The sequence below is a fragment of the Trifolium pratense genome, linkage group LG2 (genome assembly GCF_020283565.1).
Source record: "Trifolium pratense cultivar HEN17-A07 linkage group LG2, ARS_RC_1.1, whole genome shotgun sequence".
Classification (NCBI taxonomy): domain Eukaryota; kingdom Viridiplantae; phylum Streptophyta; class Magnoliopsida; order Fabales; family Fabaceae; genus Trifolium; species Trifolium pratense.
Genome location: NC_060060.1, coordinates 21,472,889 through 21,493,045, shown reverse-complemented (window position 1 = coordinate 21,493,045; position 20,157 = coordinate 21,472,889). Strand labels below are relative to the sequence as shown.

Below are 20,157 nucleotides of genomic sequence, written 5' to 3'. Positions count from 1 at the left end.
GTTCAATTGTTGCTCATGCTCATTCACTATTTCACTCTTAGTTCTATATATCACTCTTCCTAATGTTTTTTCTTCTTTTTTCAGTTGTTTAAGCAGATGATTGCTGCTTGTTTGGTTGAGGATCAAGGTTTTAAATTGCGGTTGCGGTCGTGGATGCGGTTGCGGTTGCAGGTATTGCGATTGCGGCTAATGCGGACACTGCGATGCAATTGCGGCCGTTGCGACGTGAAATAATTTTTTATCCGCACAAAGACAGAAAAAATACTATAATTATTGTAATTCCTTATATATCTTTTACTTATAATTCTATATAAATTTTAATTCATTTTTAAGTCATCGAGACATAAGAAGACAGAAACTCTAAAATGAAAGGACATAAAGGAAAAAATAAAGGTGAGATTCTCTGAATTTTTACAAAAAGGAATATTGGATTGAACCGTTGCGGCCGTTGCAGTTAAAACTCCGTTGTGTTGCGGTGAAATGCTGTTGCGTTGCGGCATCACGTGTGATTTGAGTTCACACCGCAATTGCGGTCCGATGCGGTTGCAGTGCCTACCGCATCCGCAATATTGCGGCCGCATCAGGTGATGCGGTCCGCAATTTAAAACCTTGTTGAGGATCATACAAAAAGACCCTCTGCAAACAAGTTATTAGAGCACTCATTCATTAAACTGTTGGCGCAGCTGGAAGCTAGGCTTCGATCACTCTGGATTCGACCACTTTGGCCTGCACAGGCCTAGCAAGCAAGCAAGGATACACGCGCGCGCTGCACTGCACTCTGGCCACGCCAATGAGCACAGTTTCTGCAGGATCTACTATCCTTGTTGCTGCAACAATGGTGAATGAATGAAAGAATGAAAAGCACTTGATTAATAGAGGAAGAAGAAGAAGAAGATTAGAGAAAAATAGAATCAGTTTTATTCATCCTCAATGGGGAAAAGTAGTTGATTACAATCACTAATCATGAGCCTATTATTTATACTAATACTAGATCATCACATTAGTTGATGATTCTCTTAGGCCCTAACCAACTAACAACTCTCTAACTGACTCTAGAACACTTTAACAACCTAGGTGAAACAAACACTAACTGATTCTAACAAACTACACTTAACAAACTAACTAACTTGCTTCTTAAGCAATTAGTTACACTTTCACTTTTTGCTAGCTTGCACACCAAGTCAGCTTATGCACAATATGAATTAATCATCTAGAGTCCTCTTAGATTCAACACACCCCCTTAATTCATGTTGTCCACTGTTTCAATTCCCATTTCACTTCTCAATTTTTCAAATACTTGTGTTGTTACAGCCTTGGTTAACAAGTCTGCAACTTGCTCTTCACTTCTGCAGTGCATTAGGGCCAAGTTGCCATTGCTTACCTGCTCTCTTAAGTAATGGAACCTTAGCTCTATATGCTTGCTTCTTCCATGAGCAATAGGGTTCTTTGCAAGATTGATAGCAGACACATTATCAATCTTCAAAGTAACTGTCTCACACTTGTCTTGACTGATCTCTTCAATTAGGTTTTTCAACCAAATAGCTTGACAAGTGCTGAGTGATGCTGCTATATACTCTGCTTCACAGGAGGATAGGGCCACTACAGGTTCCTTCTTTGAACACCATGATATTGGTGATCCACCATAGAAAAACATATAACCAGCTGTTGATTTTCTATCTTCATGATCACCACACCAATTTGAATATGTGTAGCCAATCAGCTTGCATTCTTTGTCTCTATCACTTGCAGGGAACATAATACCATAGTTTATGGTCCCTTTCACATATCTAAGTATTCTTTTCACTGCAATCAAGTGTGAACTTTTAGGCCTTTCCATAAACCTGCTAGCAATCCCTACACTGTAAGCCAAGTCTGGCCTTGTATTGCACAAATACCTCAGAGAACCAATCATCTTTCTATAGAATGTAGGGTCTACATCCTCTTCTTCTGCACACTTTGTTAGCTGTGATCTTGGCTCAGCAGGTGACAATGCAACATTGCATTTGTCCATCTCAAACTTCTTCAAAATCTCTGATGCATATCTAGTCTGGTGCATTAAGATTCCTTGCTCATTCCTCAGAAACTCAATGCCTAGAAAATATGTCATGAGGCCTAAATCTGTCATTTCAAACTCTTCCTTTAAGTCACCCTTGAACTCACTAATATAAGATTCATTGCTTCCTGTGATAAGCAAATCATCTACATATAGACAAATTATAATGACTCCCTTTGCAGCATCTTTCTTGACATACACTCCATGTTCTGTAACACATTTCTTAAACCCTATTTCATTTAAGAACTTGTCAATCCTTTTGTTCCAGGCTCTTGGAGCTTGTTTCAGACCATAGAGTGCCTTCTTAAGCTTATACACCTTAAGCTCTTGACCTTTTACTTCATAACCAGGTGGCTGGGCAACATATACTTCCTCTTCTATAGGGCCATTCAGAAAAGCTGACTTCACATCCATTTGATACATTGGCCAATCATTTAGGTTAGCAAGAGCAGTTACTAACCTAATTGTTTCCATTCTAGTAACAGGTGCAAATACTTCATCATAGTCAATACCTTCTTTCTGAAGAAATCTCTTTGCCACTAGCCTTGCTTTGTATCTGGTTATCTCACCCTTTGAGTTCACTTTCAGCTTGTAAACCCACTTCACATCTATTGCTTTCTTTCTCTGTGGAAGATCCACCAGCTCCCATGTTTGATTGCTTTCAATCGAATCCAATTCTTCTTTCATAGCACCTCTCCACTTTTCACTTTGTAGAGCACTATGCACATCAATTGGTTCAGATTCAGCCATGAATGCTAAATGGATCAACTCACCATCATTGTTCACTTGACCATCTGAGTTCATTTCACACTCTTGTAATCTTGCTGGTAGAGTTCTAGGCCTATTCGATCTTCTTACCTCAGGCACTGGCTGATTTACTTGTTCTTCACTAACTTCTTCAATCATCACACTAGTTGACTTCTTTCTGTCATTAGTGTTCCAGTCCCATTCTTTGAGTTCATCAATTATTACATCTCTACTGATCACCACATTGTTGTTGATTGGATCATAGAGTTTGTAACCTCCAGTTGAGTGATAACCAACCAATATCATCATTGTTGACTTATCATCCAACTTCTTCCTTAATTGATCTGGTGTGTGTTTGAAAACTAGTGAACCAAACACTCTCATATGATTCACATTTGGCTTGTGTCCTGACCAACATTCTTCTGGTGTGATACCCTTCAATCTCTTTGTAGGGCACCTGTTCAATGTATAAGTAGCAGTAGAAACTGCTTCACCCCATAACTCCTTAGGTAAATGCTTTCCCTTCAACATACACCTCACCATATCCATTATTGTTCTATTTTTTCTTTCAGCAGTCCCATTTTGCTGTGGAGTATATGGTGGGACTATGTCATGCACAATGCCTTCATTGTCACAGAATTTTGCAAATTCATGTGATACATACTCTCCACCCCCATCTGTTCTTAGGGTTTTGAGTCTCTTACCACTTTGTCTTTCAACTGTAGCTTTAAATTTCTTAAAAATTTCAAACACATCACTTTTCTTACTTATTGAGTAAGTCCATAGTTTTCTGCTAAAGTCATCTATGAAACTTACAAAGTACCTGTTACCTCCAATTGAGTTCACTTGCATTGGACCACATACATCTGAATACACCACTTCGAGTACACTATTGGTTTTACTTGCTGCATGCTTGCTGAAGCTCCCTCTGTGCTGTTTTGACTGTACACACTCTTCACAAATCTCTTCAGGCACTTGCAGGCTTGGCAAGCCTGTCACCATCTTTGATTTTTGCAGCAAGCTGAGGTCCTTGAAATTCAAGTGCCCCATTCTATAGTGCCATCTCCACTCTTCTCTGCTTGATGCAGTCATCAAGCACTTGTGATTCAGAACATTGAGCCCAATCTTGAATGTCCTATTCTTTGACATTTCAGTTTTCAACATCAAGTTACCTTTAGTGTTGTACACTTTCAGCAACCTATTCTCCATTACAATTCTGTAATCTTTCTCTAGCAATTGGCCTATACTGAGTAGATTACATTTCATACCTGGTATGTACAATACACCAGAAATCACTGAACACTTGCCATCCTTTCTTTTGATTGTTACATCACCAATGGCTTGTACTGCAAGACTGCTATTGTCGGCAAACTTGACATTGTGATTCTGAGTAGCCTTTAGGCTTGTGAACCAATCTTTCCTCCCTGTCATGTGTGTTGTACATCCAGTGTCAAGATACCATTTCTCTTGAAGGTCACTTTCATCTTTTGTAGTTACAAGAAACATAACTGAGCCTTCATCATCATCATCATCATTTCTAGCAATTTTGGCCTCAGCATCACTCGATTCCTCTCTGAATTTACATTCATCTGCAAAATGACCATAATTTTGGCAATTATAGTGAAATCTGGCACGCAGTGAACACAATGCTGCACAAGATGCTATAGCACACGTTGCAGCACGACAGTCGCAGAACACAGTAAATAAATAAATAAATTGCAGAACAATAAATAAGACAGGAAATTGTTAACCCAGTTCAGTGCAACGTCACCTACTCTGGGGGATACCAATCCAGGAATGAATCCACTATAATAGCTCTAGTTCAAAGCCCTCGACCAACACCCGGTACTTGACTTATCACCTAGACACTACCCGTGCAATCCTACCTAAGAACCTCTTAGATAATGAGACCCCGTCCCAAATTCCCTCTAACAACACGCACTATGTTGCTGTCAATAATAACGATAAGGATGGAGACACTCTCCTAGAAACTAGACCACACTCTTGCTTAAAAGCTTATGAGTGAATCACACAAACTAACTCCGTGCTTAAAAGCTTAGGAGTCGTTTACAATTAACAACCACAACTCAGTCCTAAACTTGCATCAAAAACGACACAAGAAAGGCTCACAAAAAGAACACACTAAACCTTAAAAAAAACTCACGCTTTAGTAATACACGGTTTAGAAAATACATGAAAATAATAGCTTGAGGCTTCACATATTTATAGTCTTCAATGTCTTGATGGGCAAGCTAGGGTTGCAGACAAAAACCCTTGCAACAGCTACGGCCAAACCTAGATTAAAATTGAAAATATGTTTTGTGTTGTACCAAACAAAAAAAAAACGAACAAAAATATAATATAATTATATTTTTGTTTTTAATAACTTTCCTTAGGCCGACTTGGACAATTCTTGTGCAGTAAGTCTCGTCTTGCATATACACACGTGCTGGAATTAATATTTGAAGCAAATCTTGAACGAGATTGACAGAAAAAATTCTGCACTTAAAACAGAGCATCAGGATGCTGTACGAGGATGCTGCAGCATCTCAGTCCAGCATCTGGCTGGTTGGCTTTTGCAAAATGTAGCCAATCAAAACACCAACAATCTCCCCCTTTGGCAAATTTTGGCTAAAACAACCTTAGGTCAGTGCATAGAGAGATACAGTCTAATCTTTCCTTCGAGTCAACATAAGCACACAACTAGGAAAGAAAGTAGAACGATGCTAAGCTATTTGAACTTTCCTTCGAGTCAACATACGCACACAACTAGGAAAGAAAGTAAAAGAATTCATCAGATGAATAGATAGCTAGCACGTAAGCATCAGAGGCATGCAACAGCGGAACATAACACATCTTAGCCTCAAAGTACAGATAGAGAGAAATAAACTCTCACATAGTGGATTCAAGATAGGAGAAATAAACTCCTTAAAATTTAAGCAACGCCACAGAGAATAGGAAAAATAAATTCCTATATAAGCATGCATATTAAAAGTAGTAGAAAAATAAATTCTACCTACTCCCCCTCAATATATGCATAAACAACTTTCACTCCCCCTCAAATTATAACTTTCACTCCCCCTCAAATTATGCATATCACATAAAACATGCTATACTAGATGCTATAGCATTGTTCATCACATCATGCACATTTCACATTTTTTACTCCCCCTTTTTAGCCATAAATTCTGACAAATAAAGTCAGTGCCACAGAACAGGAGCATAACAAAGAACCATAGAATACCAAGTAGCTAAAAGTCACAGAGTGTCAGATCATAGAGGATCACATAGTACAGATTACAAACCATGAGGCCTAAGCCTTCAAAAAATAACATCCAAGATAAGAAAAAGTTACAGAAGGAAACAGATCATATTGAGGGACTTTCATCAGAAGCCATCTCCTCTTCTACAGTGTCACCACCTGCAAGATCATCATCATGAGAAACACCATGGGAAGGACCAACTCCATCCTCATTTGCCTGTGACTGCTCAAGCTCCAAGGCTTGGATTACACCATCTACCAGCGCCTTCTTCTCACTTAGCATATTACTAACCTCCCTGAGATTAGCAATCATTTGTCTCTTGGTCATACCAACAGCTGGTGTCTTCAAAGATGCTACAGCAATGTCTGCAGCATGTTTCCCTTCCAATAGTCTAAAATCCATGGTTAAGGCTGAGGGTCTAGAGACAGGCACATCAGAGTTAGTGCAGATGTCAGGATGTTGAGACAAGATAATACCACAGATCAGAGTGGGAAAGGCTATTGGCATTTTAACAGCAGTGGAAGAGCCATGGAGAATAGTTGCATTAAAAATATGAGTGCCATAATCATAGCATGTACCAGTACCTACAGCATATATAAATTTTGCCAGACTTGTAGCTACACTGTTGGAATGTGTAGTGGGGACCCAGTTAGAAGCTGCAATTTTGTTGAGAAGTGCATATTTGGCAGTCAATTTTGCAGCAGGCAACTTTCCAGTCCTAGGCCAAGTCTTCATACCACCACCTGTGAGAATGCTGCAGATCTTTTTCATAGATACTTCTAACTCAGGTGAGGGATCAGTACTCCTTCCCAGACTTTGATTGATGATGGCTGGAGAGAAGTCCACACACCTTCCTCTAACAAAAACTTTCAAGTACTCAGAGCTCAGAGGATTACCACAATCAGCTGTAACATTGACCAAGAATTCTCTGGTCAATTTCTCATAACAGTTTCCAAGACCAGTCACAGTCTTCAGCAGCCCAGCCTTATTGATCAAGTCCATAATCTCTTGACATTCAAGAAAGTCTTCATGCAAGTTTCTTTCCAAAGCTAATCTTCTGTTAACCACAATTTTCCACCTTTCTGCATTTTCTACACGATGGAAGGATATATTATCAATAGGAACAGGAGGAATATCTTCCACAGTCTTCTTTTTCTTAGCAGCCTTCTGTGAGGATGCTGCAATAGGTGCTGCAGCATCATCCTCAAAGTCTGAATCACTTGAGGAGACAACCTTTCTCTTCAGGCTTTTCTTCTTGGACTCAGAGGGTCCAATAACCTTACTCCACTGCTTCTTAGGACCAACAACAGTAGCCTTCTTTTGTGGAGTCTTGGCAGGGGTACCAGAGACATCTTTTTCTTTGCTAGCACTACTTCTTAACCTCCTAGACATAGAGGCAGGAGGTTGTCTTACACCACTAGAATTGAAGTTGTCAACATCAATTACAACTTGATGACTATCACCAGGATTATCATTAGCAGCAGCATTAGACAAATGATCAGCATCAGGAGTATTATCAATCACATTATCAGACACAGGATGGATAATAGGAGTATTAGGATCAGTAGAATTAGGAACAGTCTTGTTAGGAGTGTTGTCAGGACCAACATTCCTCTCAGGAGAATCAGCCACCAAAGAGCTATTAAAATCAACAGGCACTGTAGATGCTGTAGCATGATGTGCAGCATCCTGCTCAGTGGAAAATTTCTTAATTAATTCCAACACAGAGTCAAATTTGGCTTTAGAATAAGCCCCAATATCATCATCAGCACTAACAGAGGTCTCTAAATCCTTTTTCCCCAAATTCTCAGCAGACCTAGGGTTTGATAATCCTAAGGGAACAGACTTTAAATCAAACGGAGAGGTTGTTTTCTCATTTACAGTTGCTCCAGCACTAGCATCAACATTTGGTTCTTCTAAGTTCTTAATGTATAGTTGATGCATTGTATGAACAGATTTGGAAACAGATTTAGATTTCGATTTCTTACCCTTTTGATTCGAAACCTTCGTTGTAGCAGGGGATGAAGTTGATTTGCGTGCTCGACTCCCCTTCTTACTCGACGAGACCTTCTTCGTTGTCGATTCTTCTGGAAACACGGTTTGTAAGGGATAAGCAATGGTGATTTGTTGCGAGAGTGGGTCGATTGGGGGTGTTAGTGGTGGTTCGTCGTTGTTCTTGGTCGGCGAAGTGATTGGAGAGTTTGACATGATGATTTTGATAATAGGATGAAGGTTTTGAGAATGGAGATTGAACCGAGAAGTTGGATGATCGCTGTAGTGAGAGAACTGGAGAGAGTAATGCGAAAAAATGAATTGGAGTAGTTGGAGAGATTTTAGCGTGTAATGGAGGAAGTTGTGGTAGTTACTTCCTAATTTTGCGTGCATCAATGAATGAAAACTGAAATCAACTGCACGCTCTCCAAACTGTAATTGCTACAAGTCTTCAAACAGGCAGACTCCAAGTTTGCCTCGCAATTTTTCAAATTGAACTGCGTCAAGAGCTTTAGTGAAAATATCAGCTAGTTGTTCTTCAGTGGCAATGTGCTCAAGCTTCACAACTCCTTCTTCAACAAGATCTCTAATAAAATGGTGCCTAATATCAATATGCTTTGTCCTGCTATGTTGGATAGGGTTTTTTGATATATTGATGGCACTAAGATTGTCACAGTACAATGCCATAGCATCTTGTACCACATTGTATTCCAGCAACATTTGTTTCATCCATAATAGCTGGGAGCAGCTGCTACCGGCAGCTATGTACTCTGCTTCAGCTGTTGATAAAGATACACAATTCTGTTTCTTGCTGAACCAAGATATAAGGTTGTTGCCTAAAAAGAAACAAGCTCCTGAGGTGCTTTTTCTATCATCTGCACAACCTGCCCAATCAGCATCACAATATCCTACTAGCATAGAGTTCTCACCATGAGTGTACAAGATCCCATAATCACATGTACCATTCACATACTTCAAAATTCTTTTCACTTGAGCAAGATGACTCATCTTTGGCTCAGCTTGGTACCTAGCACATACTCCTACAGCAAAAGTAATATCAGGCCTGCTGGCTGTAAGGTATAATAAGCTTCCTATCATGCTTCTATAAAGACTTTGATCTACATCAACTCCCTTTTCATCTTTGGTAAGCTTTAAATGGGTTGCTGCAGGTGTTCTTTTATGAGCAGCACTTTCCATACCAAACTTTTTCACTATATTTCTTGCATACTTGCTTTGGGAGATAAAAATAGTATCTTCCATCTGCTTTACTTGGAGCCCAAGAAAGTAGGTTAGTTCACCTACAAGACTCATCTCAAACTCAGACTGCATTTGCTGCACGAAATGCTGTACCATCTCACTAGACATTCCTCCAAAGACAATGTCATCAACATAGATTTGTGCTATTAGAAATTTGCCTTGATCTTCTTTCACAAATAGAGTCTTGTCATTTCCTCCTTTCCTGTAGCCTTGACTAGTAAGGAACTCAGTCAATCTTTCATACCATGCTCGAGGTGCTTGTTTTAATCCATAAAGAGCTTTCTTTAATTTGTAAACATGATTTGGAAAGCTTGGATCAACAAACCCCTTTGGTTGTTCCACATATACTTCTTCATTTAAGTACCCATTGAGGAAGGCACTTTTCACATCCATTTGGAATAACTTGAATTTTAGAATGCATGCCACTCCTAGAAGTAATCTAATGGATTCAAGACGAGCAACCGGAGCAAAAGTCTCATCAAAATCTATCCCTTCAATCTGTGAATATCCTTGTGCAACCAGCCTTGCCTTGTTTCTGGTCACAGTTCCACTTTCATCAGACTTGTTCTTGTAGACCCATTTGGTACCAATTACATTTGCATTTTCAGGTCTAGGAACCAAGTCCCAAACTTCATTCCTCTTGAACTGATTTAGCTCTTCTTGCATAGCATTTATCCAGAACTCATCAGTCAGAGCTTCCTTCACATTTTTTGGCTCAAATTTAGACACAAAACAAGCATTAGAAACTATGTCAAGTGTCCTTCTAGTAGTAATTCCTTGATTGGGATTACCAATAATCAGGTCTGTAGGATGATTCTTTTGAGTACGAGTAGAAGGTCCTTTCTTTGGAGTAGCAGAGATTTGGTCAGATGCAGTAACCTCTGGATCATTCATTGATTCATTAGTAGCCTCACAATCTACATCACCTGTTATAGATGCTGTAGCATCTTCTGCATCATCGTCAGCAGTTTCACTTGAGGTGTCATCTATTACCACATTTATAGACTCCATCATGGTTTTGGTTCTATTATTATATACTCTGTAGGCTCTACTATTTGTTGAGTATCCCAAGAATATGCCCTCATCACTTTTGGGATCCATTTTGGTTCTTGGTTCTCTATCAGACAAGATGTAGCATTTACTACCAAACACATGGAAGTGCTTAACAGTAGGTTTCCTCTCCTTCCATAATTCGTACAGAGTAGTTGTTGTTCCGGATCTCAGGGTGACACGATTATGAATATAGCAGGCAGTATTCATAGCTTCTGCCCAAAAACCATGTGAAAGCTTCTTTGCATGTAACATTACCCTTGCAGACTCTTGTATAGTTCTATTTTTCCTTTCTACTACACCATTTTGTTGTGGTGTAATGGGAGATGAGAATTCATGTATGATGCCTTCAGAGGCACAGAAGTCAGAAAAACTGGAGTTCTCAAACTCCTTACCATGATCACTTCTGATCCTTAATACCACATTGTTTTTCTCCCTTTGAAGTTGAATACATAGATCTTTGAACACATCAAAGGTTTCTGATTTCTTTCTAATAAAATTTATCCAGGTGTATCTAGAAAAGTCATCAACAACAACATATGCGTACCTTTTTCCTCCCAAGCTTTCAGTTTGCATGGGTCCCATCAAGTCCATGTGTAGCAATTCAAGAACTATGGTAGTGGTAAGATGCTGCAGCTTTGGGTGTGGCATCTTGGTTTGCTTTCCAATCTGACAATCTCCACATATGCTACCTTCTTCAATTTTGAGATTTGGCAGTCCTCTGATGGCTTCTTTAGATATTGCTTTCTTCATGCTCCTTAGATTAAGATGACCAAGCTTTTGGTGCCATAGTTTTACTTCATCTTCTTTAGTGATTAAGCATGTTGACATATTTGCTTCTTCTTGGGGAACCCATAGATAGCAGTTGTCTTTTGATCTGACACCTTTCATCAAAATCTCACCTTCGTTATTTGTAACTAGACATTCAGATTTGGTGAAGTTTACTTTCATTCCTTGGTCGCATAGTTGACTAATACTTATCAAATTTGCAGTCAATCCTTTTACTAACAGCACATTGTTTAGTTTAGGCAAGCTATTGCTTCTGAGCTCCCCTATCCCAACAATTTCTCCTTTAGCACCATCACCAAAGGTAACAAAGCTGGTTGAATAAGACTTTATACCGACAAGAAGTTTACTTATTCCGGTCATGTGTCTTGAACACCCACTATCGAAGTACCAGTCTTCCCTTGATGAAGCTCTAAGTGATGTGTGAGCAATCAGAGCAGTAATCTCTTCCTCAGGCTGAGTTGTATCACTTTTCTTCTCATTTTCACCTTTAGGTTTCCATTCTTGTTGAGTAGGGGCAGTTGTGGAAACAGGTTTGTGCTGAGGACGTCTGTTAGGGTACCCATATAGTTTGTAGCAGTAAGGTCTTATGTGCCCTTTTCTACCACAATAATGACATCTCCAAGCATGGTGCTTTCTTCTATTTCTTGACATTGGATGCTGCTGATGATGCTGCGGCTTCTGATGAGGCATCCTTTGCTTTTGAGTTTCTTTAGGCTCCATGTACATGAGGTCAGGACTGTAATTTTTGAATTTGTTGACATTCTCATAGCTAAGCCCAATATTTCTAGGCTTTCGAACATTTTTCTCTAAGATTTCCTCCAGTTGTCCATCAGCCTTATGAAGTTTGTCAAGATGCTCATCATCTTTATACAACATGTCAGAGAATTTTCTCAGCCGCCAAATGTCAGTATTTAGTTTTTCAATGACTTCCTTAGCTTCTTCAAGATCAGCGGATAGATAATTTACCTTCTTTTGAAGTTCCTCCATCTTTGAGATATTCTCAAATTTTTCTGCTTTTAACTCATTGATGGTTACCTTTTGTTTCTCAATAACCCTGCAGATCTCAAGATCAGAGGACAGAAAATTTACCTTCTTTTGAAGTTCCTCCATTTTTGAGATATTCTCGGATTTTTCTGCTTTTAACTCATTGATGGTTACCTTTTGTTTCTCAATAACCCTACAGATTTCTTCACTTTTAAGACAAAGTTCCTTGTAGGATGCAGCAAGCTCTTCATAGGTTACCTCTCCATCATCAGATTCTGTATCGGATGTAACAATACCTGTCAGGACTGAGATGTGTTTAGCAGTTACAGATGCTGTATCATCTTCTGAGTCATCATCCTCAGACCAACTGACAGTTAGCCCTTTCTTTGCTCTCTTCTGATATGTTGGACACTCAGGTCTGATGTGACCATATCCTTCACATTCATGACATCGAATGTTTCTGTTTAAGTTTGATTTTTCATCACCTTTTGGTTTCCCTTGATTTTCATTGCTGCGCATAGTGCCTGGAGCATTGTTTTTGAAATTAGATCTGGGTCTTTTATCCATTCGTTTCAGAACTTTGTTGAATTGTTTTCCCAATAACACCATGGCCTCAGAGATACTCTCATTAGATTCTTCTTCATCCTCCAGTTCTTCTTCATTATTTTTGGATGAGAAAGCAATGCTCTTATTTTTCTTTTCACTTCTTCCATTTGCAACACTTTCATAAGTTTTGAGTGATCCAACCAGTTCATCCAGCTTCATCTGAGATATGTTTTTGGCTTCTTCTATGGCTGTGACTTTCATATCAAATTTCTTTGGAAGTGATCTAAGCATTTTTCTTACTAACTTTTCTTCGGGAATTTTCTCCCCCAAAGCATCAAATTGATTATCATAGTCTAGAATAGTCATATGAAAATCTTGAATTGTTTCCTCCTCCTTCATACGTAAATTTTCAAACTGAGTAGTAAGAATCTGTAATTTAGACATTTTTACCTGAGGAGTACCTTCATGAACAGTTTCAAGAATCTTCCAAGCTTCCTTTGCTGAGACACATTGCTTGATTAGTTTGAAGATGTGCTTATCTACCCCATTGTATAATGCATATAATGCTTTTGAGTTTCCCAAAGCAAGCTCATCCTCTTCTTTAGACCAGTCCTCCTCAACTTTTAGTTCAAGTGTTGGCTTTCCATCCTTGTCAATGACCACAGGGGGGTCCCATCCTTTCAGAACAGCCTTCCAAGTTTTGCTATCCATAGATTTTAGGAAAGCAATCATGCGTGATTTCCAATAATCATAGTTGGAGACACCAACTAGAAGCGGTGGTCTGCTTACAAGCCCTCCTTCCTTTTCAATGTTGCCAGACATTTTCCCTGGAGCTCACCCTATAACCAGAAAGGGTGCCTGCTCTGATGCCAATTGAAATCTGGCACGCAGTGAACACAATGCTGCACAAGATGCTATAGCACACGTTGCAGCACGACAGTCGCAGAACACAGTAAATAAATAAATAAATTGCAGAACAATAAATAAGACAGGAAATTGTTAACCCAGTTCAGTGCAACGTCACCTACTCTGGGGGATACCAATCCAGGAATGAATCCACTATAATAGCTCTAGTTCAAAGCCCTCGACCAACACCCGGTACTTGACTTATCACCTAGACACTACCCGTGCAATCCTACCTAAGAACCTCTTAGATAATGAGACCCCGTCCCAAATTCCCTCTAACAACACGCACTATGTTGCTGTCAATAATAACGATAAGGATGGAGACACTCTCCTAGAAACTAGACCACACTCTTGCTTAAAAGCTTATGAGTGAATCACACAAACTAACTCCGTGCTTAAAAGCTTAGGAGTCGTTTACAATTAACAACCACAACTCAGTCCTAAACTTGCATCAAAAACGACACAAGAAAGGCTCACAAAAAGAACACACTAAACCTTAAAAAAAACTCACGCTTTAGTAATACACGGTTTAGAAAATACATGAAAATAATAGCTTGAGGCTTCACATATTTATAGTCTTCAATGTCTTGATGGGCAAGCTAGGGTTGCAGACAAAAACCCTTGCAACAGCTACGGCCAAACCTAGATTAAAATTGAAAATATGTTTTGTGTTGTACCAAACAAAAAAAAAACGAACAAAAATATAATATAATTATATTTTTGTTTTTAATAACTTTCCTTAGGCCGACTTGGACAATTCTTGTGCAGTAAGTCTCGTCTTGCATATACACACGTGCTGGAATTAATATTTGAAGCAAATCTTGAACGAGATTGACAGAAAAAATTCTGCACTTAAAACAGAGCATCAGGATGCTGTACGAGGATGCTGCAGCATCTCAGTCCAGCATCTGGCTGGTTGGCTTTTGCAAAATGTAGCCAATCAAAACACCAACATATAGCATTGTATGTGTTTCTTATCAAACTTGCCTCTTCCACCTCTGCCACCTCTTCCACCTCTTCCACCTCCATTGTAACCACCTCTACCACCATTGAACTGTTTCTTCTGATTTCCACCTCCTTTGGTATCTTGATTCTCTTTTCCATTTCCATTCTGATAACTATCTTTTCCCTTATTGCCTTGCCATTTTCCCTTTCCTTTCTTATTCTTGTTACCCTGCTGTACTTGTAATGCTACCTCACCATTGGATTTATCAGAATTTCTCTGATTCATCCTTTGCTCATGTGCTTCTAAAGACCCTTGCAGTTCCTCAACCTTGATAGTGTCAAGATCCTTAGACTCTTCTATTGCAGCTACCACATAGTCAAACTTAGGAGTTAAAGATCTCAGTATCTTTTCAACTCTCATTGTACCAGACACAATTTCACCACATGCTTTCATTTCATTAACTAATTTTGCAATCTTTGTAAAGAACTCACTTACAGTTTCTTTTTCTTCCATTTGTAGCTGTGCAAACTTGCTTCTTAGGGTTTGTAGCTTCACTTTCTTCACCTTCTGATCTCCAGCATAAGCTGTAGCCAAAATATCCCAAGCTTGCTTAGCTGATTCACAATCTCCAACCTTTTCAAAGATATCAGGGCTTACACTTTGATGAATTATGAATAATGCCTTGTAATCTTTCTTCTTCAATTCTTTGTGTTGTGTTCTTTGAACCTCTGTTGCACCTTCTGAAAGTGGTTCCACACCACTAATCACTTGTTCCATCACATCTTGATAATTGAACAAAACTTTCATTTGTTTGCTCCAATTATCATAATTCTTTCCATCCAAAACTGGAAGATTCGCAGGGAATTGACCATTGTTAAAGGTTGCCATGGTTAAAGCACGAACCAGGCTCTTGATGCCAGATGTTGGCGCAGCTGGAAGCTAGGCTTCGATCACTCTGGATTCGACCACTTTGGCCTGCACAGGCCTAGCAAGCAAGCAAGGATACACGCGCGCGCTGCACTGCACTCTGGCCACGCCAATGAGCACAGTTTCTGCAGGATCTACTATCCTTGTTGCTGCAACAATGGTGAATGAATGAAAGAATGAAAAGCACTTGATTAATAGAGGAAGAAGAAGAAGAAGATTAGAGAAAAATAGAATCAGTTTTATTCATCCTCAATGGGGAAAAGTAGTTGATTACAATCACTAATCATGAGCCTATTATTTATACTAATACTAGATCATCACATTAGTTGATGATTCTCTTAGGCCCTAACCAACTAACAACTCCCTAACTGACTCTAGAACACTTTAACAACCTAGGCGAAACAAACACTAACTGATTCTAACAAACTACACTTAACAAACTAACTAACTTGCTTCTTAAGCAATTAGTTACACTTTCACTTTTTGCTAGCTTGCACACCAAGTCAGCTTATGCACAATATGAATTAATCATCTAGAGTCCTCTTAGATTCAACATAAACAAGCTAGCTCTAGTGATAATTCACAAACGCTTTTGGAGGGGCTAGCTGCTTTGGGTCGCATGAAGGTTCTGCATTAACACTACATATGTATGTATGTATGTATGTATGTATGTATGTATGTATGTATGTATGTATGTATGTATGTATGTATGTATGTATGTATGTATGTATGTATGTATGTATGTATGTATGTATGTATGTATGTATGTATGTATGTATGTATTTATGATGTGATTTTTGTGTCACAGGAAAGAGAAGAAGAATTTGAAGATCAACAGCTTGTGTCACAGAAAAGAGAAGAATTCAAAGATCAACAGCAGATGGAGGAATTGTCAAGGGTACGTATATAAGTATGCATGTATGGACTCATTCTTTAAACAAAAGTCAAGGCTTGATGCTTTTATGTATTTATTATTTTATTCCTCTCTATAGAAAGCATACAGAAAAGAAATTAAATGCTGGAACTTCAATCTAGAAGATATGGTGAAGGCTCATGCTTCCTTGGTACACACGTCAAGCCTAATAATTTCTCCCTCACATTAGAATTAGACTTTGTAGAATTTCTAATTAGATTTTTTCATTTCTTCTAGATCAATGACATTGAAGATAAGCAATTGGTCAGTGGAAGTCAAAGTGCTGATATGGTATTTACAATTTCTTTTATTATTTTACATTTTATTATTATTATCAGGATAATACATATATATGCTGTATTCTTTCTTTCTAATATAATTTTTTTGTTGGAATGGGTTATAGGAGGAAAATGTCTTAATGTATAAGGCTGCTGTTCCAACCATGTACCAAAAGGCTGTGCTAAAAGTTAAAAGGATTCCAATGAATGTGGTAGAGATGGGAGAATTCTACCGAGTACAGATTGATACCATTAATCTCTTTACATTGGTTGCTCAATCTCCCAAGAGTGCAGAGTATTGGCTTGAATGTGATAAAAAAGACAAGGAAGAGATGTGTTATTGGGGTAGAATTTGAATTTGTGAGTCGGAAGGTAGGAGAGAATCATAGAGATGAGTTGTCTTTAATTGCCTTAAGCCATGGAAATCACTCTGTCATTTTGAAGCCTACCATTTTGAAGGCACTGCGTATTGCTACTGATAGAAACATATTCATGGATGATCAAGTTATATTTGTTGGATATGGTATTAAGAAGAAAGTAAAAAAAGCAAGACGTGCATTAAGTAGACAAAGATTGCTCTCCCTTCATTTTGCCAAGAAGCTTTTCCGAAAGCGTTTTGATGTGAGGCAACAAGCCCACCCCTGCACTCAATTGCCTGGATATGAAAAAGGTGAATTTTAAATCAATAGCTGAAAGAGTCCTTAGGAGGGACATTATTCCTCCTCCTACAAAGGTAGCAAGGACTTGTTACAAAACAAAAATGGAGTTGATAAAGAAAGGTGGTCATCTAGTCTTCAAAAGAAAATGGGTAATTTCCAGGGTTGATGATATTCCTGTTAGATAATAATAAAATATGGGCTTATGTTATTTGGCCCTTTAAAGCTTTTAGGTTAGTATAGTCCATTAAGTTCTACTATATATGTTTTCTTGTAACTTTCATTAGGTTAAGCTATTGTAATGTAATTCTATGAAACCCTAGCCGTCTCTTTGTTATTGTCTTATTTTGTATATTTGATTCTAACATGGTATCTAGAGCATGGTTTGATCCGCCTTGAACCGCACTAGTTGTTTCCGCTGCCGAATTCCCAAAAATTTGGGAATGTGTTTGTTTGTCTTTATGTTGTCGTTGGTTTATTCTTTGAAGTTTGGTGCCTCTGGTGCTTGAAGTTCGGTGATTTGATCTTGTGTCGCTGGGCTATGGTTTGTTTCCTTTCTCAATCAATTGGCTTACTTCTTGTGTTACGGATTTGTTCAATTTTTCAATCACCTCTTTGTTCCTGTGTTGCAATGGATTATTAAGTGACATGTTTGGATAAATAAAAATCTGATCGATATTTCTTTTGGTCGTCTTTGCACCATTTGAGTTTCTTTATGAATATGAGGTTCATTGTTTGAATAAAAATGTATTTGTGTTAGATCTTAAGTTGGATATATCTGGTGGGATATGAAGACTTGTTGCTTTGGAATTTTGGATCATGTTGTTCGTTCAAACAAGTGAAAGTGGCATATGTTTGTCGTTAATCTATTGTCATTGTCATTGAAAAAAAAAAAAACGGAATCATATGGTCAGGAACTTTTGTGCACCGTATTGGTATTGATTCTTCTAGGATGTTAATGCTTCTTATAATTCTTTTGGTTACTAAAGTATAGTAATAATGGTTGACAATATATTTGGCACTTTTGTTGGTTTGCTTCGGTTATTCTCTCTGGTTTGTTTTGGTATTGGTTGGTTTGATGCCTGTAATTTGGTCTGGTTTGATTGTCTCTCCCCTTTTGATTTCTTCTTTGTTTGATTGGTATTCTCTCTCATTGGCTTTTTCTGTTTAATTGGTTCTCTCTATTTGGTTCTTCTCTTTGATTGTCTCTCTATTGATTTCTTGTGTTTGATTGGTATTCTTCTGATTGATTGCATTTCTCCCTATTGACTTCTTCTATTTGGTTGCACTTCTCCCTGTTGTTTCTTCTGATCGATTGCACTTCTCCCTCTATTGGTTCTAATGGATTGCATTGCATTTCTCCCTATTTGGTTTCTTCTGTTTGATTGCCTCTGTCTGAATTCTGTCTTATTGCTTCTCTATGTTGATTTTCTGATTGCATCTTCCTCTCTATTGATTTTCTTTTTGTTTGATTGCTTCTCTCTGTTGAATTCTTATGTTGGTTTGATTCTTCTTATTGATTGTCTCTCTCCCTACTTGAGTTATTCTGTTTGCTTGATTTTCTTCCCTGTTGATTCTTCTGATTGATTGCACTTTTCCCCTATTGATTCTTCTAATTGATTGCATTGCACTTCTCTCTATTGGTTTCTTCACTTTGATTGCTTCTCTCCCTATTGGTTCTGTTTGGTTGTTTGGTTCTCTCTCTGTCAATTCTTCTGTTTGATCACTTCTCTCTGATGGTTTCTTTTGTTTGCTTCTCCTTGATGATTCTTTGGTCTGAATTTTGTATGATTGCACTCTCTGTTGATTTTCTTATTGCCCGATTTTCTTCTGTCTGATTGATCTTCCCTCCCTATTAGTTCTTTTGTTTGGTTGCTCATGTCTCTATTTGTTCTTCTGCTTGGTTGCTTATCTCTCTATTTGGTTTGGTTATTTTCTCTGGTTTGGATTGATTTGATTTGGTTCGGTTTGGATTCGAACAATTTGGTTTGGTAAAGTTTGGACTTTGGATTTTTCCATTGGTTCGGTTCGTTTGGTTTGAAATTTGATTGGTTTGGTTTGATGTTCAGTTTGGTTTCGTTGCTGCTCCTCTATGTGATGGTTCGTCTCATTGGTTGTTGGGTTTCTCTCTATTGGGTATGAATTGTGATATTAGATGGATTAGATTGATAAATTATTGGGTCAATTTTGTACCAAGCTTAAAGCTTAGTAAGCTTTAGCTTGAGGGGTAGTATTATGATAAGTTTTGAGTTTATATTTTTTGTTTTCTGTTTAACAAACTCTCGATGTTTGTCGTTGTTGCATCGTGAGTTTGAGGGTAGGTGTTAGATAATAATAAAATATGGGCTTATGTTATTTGGCCCTTTAAAGCTTTTAGGTTAGTATAGTCCATTAAGTTCTACTATATATGTTTTCTTGTAACTTTCATTAGGTTAAGCTATTGTAATGTAATTCTATGAAACCCTAGCCGTCTCTTTCTTATTGTCTTATTTTGTATATTTGATTCTAACAATTCCAACCCCTCATCAGGTGGAAAAGCTAACGGTTGCAGCTTATACTTCATATATAAAGGCATGCATGATTGTAACATATCAATTTAGTAAATCAATATTGCGTTAACAAATTCACTCCATCTTTGATCTGTCTCTCACGGTTGTGGCATGTTGTGTGTGTGTGTGTTTGAGTTTTATGTTCCACTGATATCAAAATATGTTTCATAATTATTCTTAGATAAATTATCTTAGTACAAATCATGGATTCATATATAGTAAGCAATGTCATTTTTTTGGCTAATATGATTGATTACCTTATGATTACATTGTTTTACACCAACATTCAACCCCATTACAA

General features: G+C 38.2%; 1 long non-coding RNA gene across 1 annotated transcript; it reads left to right on the top strand.

The window, feature by feature from the left end:
- Positions 1-16,024: 16,024 nt before the first annotated feature.
- Positions 16,025-16,510, top strand: LOC123906800. The gene is made up of 3 exons (XR_006809027.1): positions 16,025-16,107; positions 16,269-16,358; positions 16,453-16,510. It is a non-coding gene; the product is annotated as an uncharacterized LOC123906800 (long non-coding RNA).
- Positions 16,511-20,157: the final 3,647 nt, after the last annotated feature.